This window comes from Mastomys coucha, unplaced genomic scaffold, assembly GCF_008632895.1.
Source record: "Mastomys coucha isolate ucsf_1 unplaced genomic scaffold, UCSF_Mcou_1 pScaffold22, whole genome shotgun sequence".
NCBI lineage: Eukaryota > Metazoa > Chordata > Mammalia > Rodentia > Muridae > Mastomys > Mastomys coucha.
The window spans coordinates 128,969,846-128,977,602 of NW_022196905.1; positions in this window are offsets into that span (position 1 = coordinate 128,969,846).

Consider the following 7,757-nt stretch of genomic DNA (forward strand, 5'->3'; position numbering starts at 1 on the left):
AAATCCGCCTGCCTCTGCCTCCCAAGTGCTGGGATTAAAGGCATGCGCCACCACTGCCCAGCCATGCTATTTTCTTTAGTACTTTCTGTATACTGATTATTTCCTCCTATTAAGACTAAAAAGAGCTGGGTGGTGGTGGCACTCGCCTTTAATCCCAGCACTTGGGAGGCAAAGGCAGGAGGACTTCTGAGATCGAGGCCAGCCTGGTCTACAGAGAAACCCTGTCTGGAAAAACCAAAAAAAAAAAAAAAAAAAAAAAAAAAAAAAAAAAAGAAACGCAGGAGTTCTAAGGTGGCTCACTGGGTAAAGACTGTCACATACAGCTCTGGTGACCTACTTTCCATCCTCAGGACCCACATAAAGGTGGAGGAGAGCTGACTCCTGCCCTCTGACCTCCACATGCATGCTGTGCTATGTGAAAACCCTTTTGTCATGCAGACACAATACCACTCTGATAGGAGTAGTAAGATAGCTAAGCATGGTGAAGGAGCTTGTCACCATGCCTGACAGAGTTTGATCCCTGGGACCCACAAGCTAGAAGGAGAGAATCGACTACCATAAACTGTCATGTGACCCCCTCAGATGCTCGGCAGCATACATGCGCACGTGTGTACACACAATTAATAGTTAATGAAAAGACTAGGGAGAAAGGACAAAACAATCAGTCGTCTGGGGTTCCCATTGAGCTTCCTCCCCAGTGGCTGAGCTTCTGGATTCTATCTCTCATTGAAGGCCCCCTCCACCTCCCAAAACACGGTTTTACTCTATACTGTCTGATTTGGGGTGTTAACTTGACACAAGATGGAGTTATCACAGAGAAAGGAGCCTCCCTTGAGGAAATGCCTCCATGAGCTCCAGCTATAAGGCATTTTTTCAATTAGTGATCAAGCGGGGAGGGCCCATTGTGGGTGATGTCATCCCTGGGTTGGTGGTCCAGGGTTCTATAAGAATGCAGGCTGAGCAAGCCATCAGGACCAAACCAGTAAGCAGCACCCCTCCATGGCCTCTGCATCAGCTCCTGCCCCGTGTGAGTTCCTGTCCTGACTTCCTTTGGAGATGAACAGCAACATGTTCATCCCCAAATTGCTTCTTTGTTTTGTGCAGGAATAGAAACCTTGACTAAGATGCACTCTACACCTCTGGCTGGCCTGAAACTCACTATGTAGACCAGGATGGCCTTGAACTCACAGACATCTGCCTGCCTCCACCTTCCAAGTGCTGGGACAAAGTCTTGGTCACTAAGCCTGGCTGGCACTTTTGTGACCTCTGTTGGAAATGGCTCTCCTTTCAGCTGACCTCAAGGACACTCTTGAGCCGTTTTACTGCTCTCTTCCCTCCCTCTCACAGAGTTAGGGGGACCCAGCCCATCCCCAGACCTTGGAGGACACTTAACATCAACAGTATTCTTGGGTCTGAAATGGAGGTGGTGCAAGACCACGTCCAGAGCCAGCTGCTGCTTCTTCTTCTTCTTCTTCTTCTTCTTCTTCTTCTTCTTCTTCTTCTTCTTCTTCTTCTTCTTCTTCTTCTTCTTCTTCTTTTTCTTCTTCTTCTTTTGTTTTTTGTTTGTTTGTTTGTTTGTTTGTTTGTTTTTGTTTTTCCGAAACGGGGTTTCTCTGTGTAGCCCTGGCTGTCCTGGAACTCACTCTGTAGACCAGGCTGGTCTCAAACTCAGAAATCCACCTGCCTCTGCCTCCCAAGTGATGGGATTAAAGGCGTGCGCCGCCGCCGCCGCCGCCGGCGCCACCACCACCCAGCCAGAGCCAGCTTCTTAGTGAGTTTGAACAGCATTCAGCAGTTTACCAACTTGCTGCCTGTTACGTCACTATAAAGCGTCTGAAGTAAGGTAACCTCAAAGATCAGGATGTTGGTTTGGCCACACAGCTTGTCAGTCAGTTCTTCTGTGAAACAATTAAGACAACAACGAATTCATCATCTGAGGCCTGGGGTGATTACTCAGTGGTTAGGAGCTCTTCTAGAGGTCCCAGACTCAAATCCCAGAGCCTGTGTGACAACATGGAATACAGAAGGAGGAGGAAAAGAAGGAGAGGAAGGACAGGGAGGAGAGGGAGAAGAAGGAGGAGACGAGGGAGGGAGAAGAAGAATTGATTTTATTCTTATGTTCTTATGTGTATGGGTGTTTGCCCACATGTACGTCTGGACACCACATGTGTGCCTGGTGCCTGCCTACGGACATCAAAAGGGGGAGTTAGATCCTCTGGTACTAGAGTTACAGATGATTGTGAGCAACCATGTGCATGCTGAGGACTGAACAGCCAGTGCTTTAACCACTGAGCCATCTCTCCAGCTTCATTTTCCAAAGCCTCTGTAGTGTCAAATTTTCCTCAGCTCTCCTCTCCCAGCCCTCTGCACCCACTCTCTTCTGCCACTACTAGCTAGTCTGTATTTTCTAGGTTTTTAGAGAGTTAGATTCATACTACTATTATTTCTTTTAAGATTTATTTTTATTTATTTTATGTGTATGAGTACACTGTAGCTGTACAGATGGCCGTGAGCTATCATGTGTGTGGCTGCTGTTGATCTCAGGACCTCTGCCGGCCCTGCTCACTCCAGTGTAATTTACTGCAGCTGTCTTCAGACACACCAGAAGAGGGCGTCAGATCTCATTATGGTTGTGAGCCACCATGTGGTTGCTGGGATCCAAACTCAGGACCTTTGGAAGAACGGTCAGTGCTCTTACCCACTGAGCCATCTCACTAGCCCCATACTATTATTTTTGTTTTATTCGTTTGTTTGTTTATTTTGAAGACAATGTTTCTCTGTGTAGCCCTGGCCGTCCTGAAACTCACTCTGTATACCAGGCTGTCCTCAAACTCATATTCACCTGCCTCTGCCTCCTGAGTTATGGAATTAAAGGTGTGCACTGCCACTGCCTGGTTTATATTCTATTTTTTTTGTTTGCTTTGGGGTTTTTTTTGTTTTTTTTGTTTTTGTTTTTGTTTTTTGTTTTTTGTTTTTTTTTTGTGTAGCCTTGGCTGTCCTGGAACTCACTCTGTAGACCAGGCTGGCCTCGAACTCAGAAATCCACTTGCCTCTGCCTCCCAAGCGCTGGGATTAAAGGCGTGTGCTGCCACCACCCGGCTTTGTATTCTATTTTTAAAGCCAGTATTGATTATGCATAATAACAGGTTTCATTATAGTATTTTCATGGGCTCATACAATGTATATTTCTCTCCCCCTTCCCCAACCCGTCCTCACCCATTTCCTCTTCTAAACTAGTCCCCCATCTACTTTCTCTTTCTCTTACTTTCCTTTCTGGAGACTCAAAGAGTTTAATTGGGGTTGCTTATAAGAACATGGGTATAGTCGGGCCGTGGCAGCGTATGCCTTTAATCCCAGCACTTGGGAGGCAGAGTCAGGTGGATTTCTGAGTTCGAGGCCAGCCTAGTCTACAGAGTGAGTTCCGGGACAGCCAGGAATATACAGAGAAACCCTATTTCGAAAAACAAACAAACAAACAAAAGAACATGGGTATGTATTATTTTTCATGTGGCTTCTTTCTGAATAGTTTGGATTGTTATCCACTTGACAGCAGAGCATTCATTAAACATCTTTTTAAAAATTTTTTAAAAAATTTTTAATTATGGGTAGATGTGTGTGTGTGTATGAGAGAGAAAGAGAGAGAGAGAGATAGGGGGAGGGAGAGAGAGAGAGAAAGATCAGAAGACCATTATTTCTGGGAGTCAGTTATTTCTTTCCACAGTGTAGGTTCTGGGGATTGAACTCAGGTAGTCAGGTTTGGCAGCGAACACCTTTAACATCTAAGCCATCTTGCCAGCCCTCCACCTTAGTTTTTGAGATAAGTTCTCTCCCTCTCTTAGTGAGCCTTAGGCTGATCAGCTCAGCTAGGGTGGCTGCCTAATGACTATGGATGGGCCTGTCTCAGCATCTCCAGCACTGAAATGAAGAAGGCATGTGTCGTGAGCCTGACCTTATTTCTTAAATTATTTTATTTTATTTTGTTGTGTTGTTTTTCTTTTTCTTTTTCTTTTTTTTTGGGGGTGGGGTGGGGTTCAAGACAGAGTTTCTCTGTATAGCCCTGGCTGTCCTGGAACTCACTCTGTAGACCAGGCTGGCCTCGAACTCAGAAATCCACCTGCCTCTGCCTCCCAAGTGCTGGGATTAAAGGCGTGCACCACCACCACCCAGCTGTTGTTTTTCAATACAGGGTTTCTCTGTGTAGCCCTGGAACTTGCTCTGTAGACCACCAGGCTGGCCTCAAACTCATTGCAATCTCTCTGCCTCCTGGGTGCTGAGATTAAAGGAGTGCACATCCACCACTCAAGACTTTCTGTTAGTGCTGTGGATTCAGCTAAGGTCCTCGGGCCTCTGTAGCAAATGCTGAACCCACTGAAGGGGTTTCCTTTCCCCCCACCTCTTCAGCTGCTGCTCAGAGCATCCTTGGATCCAAAGCTTTCCCCCTTTTCCACTCTTTACCCTAAAGCTGAAGTGACTAAAGGTCTGAGGCATCCTTTCTGGCCTCTCAGGAGCTGTCTAGACTGTACCGCAGTCATTTAAGATGTTCACAGTCCATGAAAGAAGAGCCTGTGTTCACTTCACTCCAGTCTCGGCCCCTGATATAAGATCAGTTCTTCCACCACACAGGCAAAGATGCACCATCACAGGACAAAGCCCAGCTCTGCCACCTTCTGCCTGCAGGAACCAGGACAAATTACCGAGCATCAGAGCATCGTTGTGCTCTGCGCTTTTCTTTCTCTTCTTTCCTTGCTTCCTTGCTTCCAACCCCTCCTCCTTTTCTTCTTCCTCCTCCTCCTCCTCCTCCTCCTCCTCCTCCTCCTCCTCCCCTTCTTCCTCTTCTTCCTCCTCTTCCTCCTTCTCTTCCTCCTCCTCTTCCTCCTTCTTTGTTTTTTTCAAGACAGGGTTTCTCTATGCAGCCCTGGCTGTCCTGAACTAGCTCTGTAGACCAGGCTGGCTTTGACCTCACAGAGATCCACTTGCCTCTGCCTCTGCTTCCCAAGTGCTGGGATTAGAGGGATGCACCACCACGGCCCAGTTTCCTCTTTCTTGGTTTGCCTCAACCCTTTTAAGTTGGTATTTCATATACCCCAGACTGGCCTTAAACTTGCTACGTTGCCCAGGCTTCCACTGAACTCAGAGACTTCTGCCCTTAGCCTCCTGAATACTGGGATTACAGACATGTAGCACCATGCCTGGTTTGTGCCGTATTGGTGCTGGCATCCTGGGCTTTGGGTGCAATAGGCAAACACTCTGACAGCGGCTCCGTATCCAACCCCTCTCTTTCCTTACTAATGAAACGGGGAGCAGTCAATCATCTCCTCTGACTGTTAATGGATGGAGAGAATCTACCCACATAAAGATCTGAGATGGTCAGGGAGGGACCCTAGCAAGCCCTGAGTGCTGGAAGGTCGGCAGGAAGTGAGAGGCAGCCAGGTGGAACGGGATCACGCAACCGTGTAATCCAGAAGATTCGGAGTTTGAGGCTATCCCGGACTACAAAACAAAATTGTCTCTCAAACAAAACCAAAAAGATTCTTTAGATGGTGTTTCCTGTTGATCTTCATGGGCCTTACTTACATGGGGACACCCCATATCTTTTGAGCAAGGGAGAGCAATCCACAAGAAAGCATCTAACACCACCCCCACCCCTACTCCACCCCCTCCTGTCTTCCTCAGCATCCAAGTACCTCTAAAAATCTTCTAAGACTTGGTGTACAGCTCAGCAGTAGAGTGCTGGACTAGAATTCCCCAGTGAGGAGGCACTGGGAATTTGCCTCAAAGTAACATTTGCCAAGCACACACCAGCCTCTGTGTTCCATCCCCCTTTAACCAGCCTTCCAGGACCAGGCTTGTTCTCGAAGTGTCTGCCCATATCCACGTCGTCTCTCCTCTGGACAGAGTCCATGACCACAGTTCTCCCTGCTTCCCATCCCCATCTTTCCCTGTTCTCCGGTTGCTTTGCCTAAGACAGATGTGAACACAGCTGTGCCCTTCCGGATCCACCCAAGATTGTCTGCAGCACATAGCTAGAGCTAGGACAGGACCTGGATGACAGTGTTTTGCCCAAATTCCTGCTTCCACCATTTTATGAATGGGTAAGGCCAACCCAGGTAAATCGGAGGTTTCGGGTTTTTTGCTTTTGTTTGTTTCTTTCTTTCTTTGGTTGGTTTTTCAAGCTAGAGTTTCTCTGTGTAGCCTTGGCTATCCTGGAACTCAGAAATCCACCTGCCTCTGCCTTCCAAGTACTGAGATTAAAGGCATGGGCCACCGTTGACTGCTATGTAGCTCTGGCTGGGTTGGAAGGCATCCTATGTCTGCCTTCTGAGTGCTGGGACTACGGGTGTGTATCCCTCTACCTGGCTGAAATGTGAATTTTTGGGAAATGTTATCAATAATATTTGATTACTCATAGCCTGCCTCCAGATAAGACATGGGAACTATGGCCAGTCGGATTGCTCAGCTGGTTGATGCACTTGCTGCCAAGCCTGAGGTCCTGAGTTTGACACTCAGGACCCACGCTGTGGAAGGAGAGCTGACTCTCACTTCTCACAGGCTATCTTCTGACTCCCACATGTGTGCCTTGGCAGGCATGTGCCCAAGCACATAAACATTCATGTGCACACACTATAAATAAGTAAAGCATAATAGTTTTTCTTTGTTTGTTTACTACTAGATTTATGTATTTTATTTTATATGAAAATATTTGGCCTGCATGTATTATGTATGTATGTGTGTGTTGTATCCACAGAGGTCAGAAGAAGGCATCAGGTTTCCTGGAGGTATGGATGGTTGTGAACCCTTATGGGTGCTGAGAATCAAGCTGTGATCCTCTCCAAAAGCAATCAGTTCTCATAACCTGGCACCATCTCTCCAGCCCCCTATAACAGCTTTTAAAAGAGAAATACTGAGCCAGGCAGTCATAGCTCATGCCTTTATTCCCAGCAATCCGGAGACAGAGGCAGACAGATCTCTGTAAGTTCAAGGCCAGCTTGGTCTACAGTGAGTTCCAGGACAGCCAGGGTTACATAGAGAAACCCCATCTTGAAAAACAGAGAAAGAGAGAGAGAGAGAGAGAGAGAGAGAGAGAGAGAGAGAGAGAGAGAGAGACAGAGACAGAGACAGAGACACAGAGGGAGACAGAGAGAGACATAGAGAGAGACAGAGACAGAGAGAGATAGAGACAAAGACAGAGAGAGACACAGAGAGAGAGGGGAGAGGGAGGGAGGAGAAATATTGTTACAAAACAGAAAGCTTTGTTGCTAGGTGTGAGGACCCACCCCTGCAACACCAGTACTTAGGCAGCAGAATTAGTATTTTAAGGTCAATTCTCAGCTACATTGAGAGAGTTCCAGACCAGCTAGGGCTACACAGAGAAACCCTGTCTCGAAACACACACACACACACACACACACACACACACACACACACGCACACGCACACGCACACGCACACGCATGCGCGCGCACACACACACACACACACACACACACACGCACACACACAAACAAATCAGGAGGAAGGACAGAAAGGAACCTTTGAGAATAATTTACCTTTACCTTTGAGAAGGGGAGGATGCTCCAAGAGGGCTAGGGCTAGGGAGATGTGGCATTTGGGGAAGAGAAGGGAGCTTAGGGAACAAGGGGCCTCCTCAGGGAGGACTCAGGGTGGAGCTCGGACCCCCTGGGAGATAGATGGGAGACCAGTGAGTTCATGGAAGCTTCAGACAGGGAATCCCACAACCCGGAGGGAGTTTCAAATAG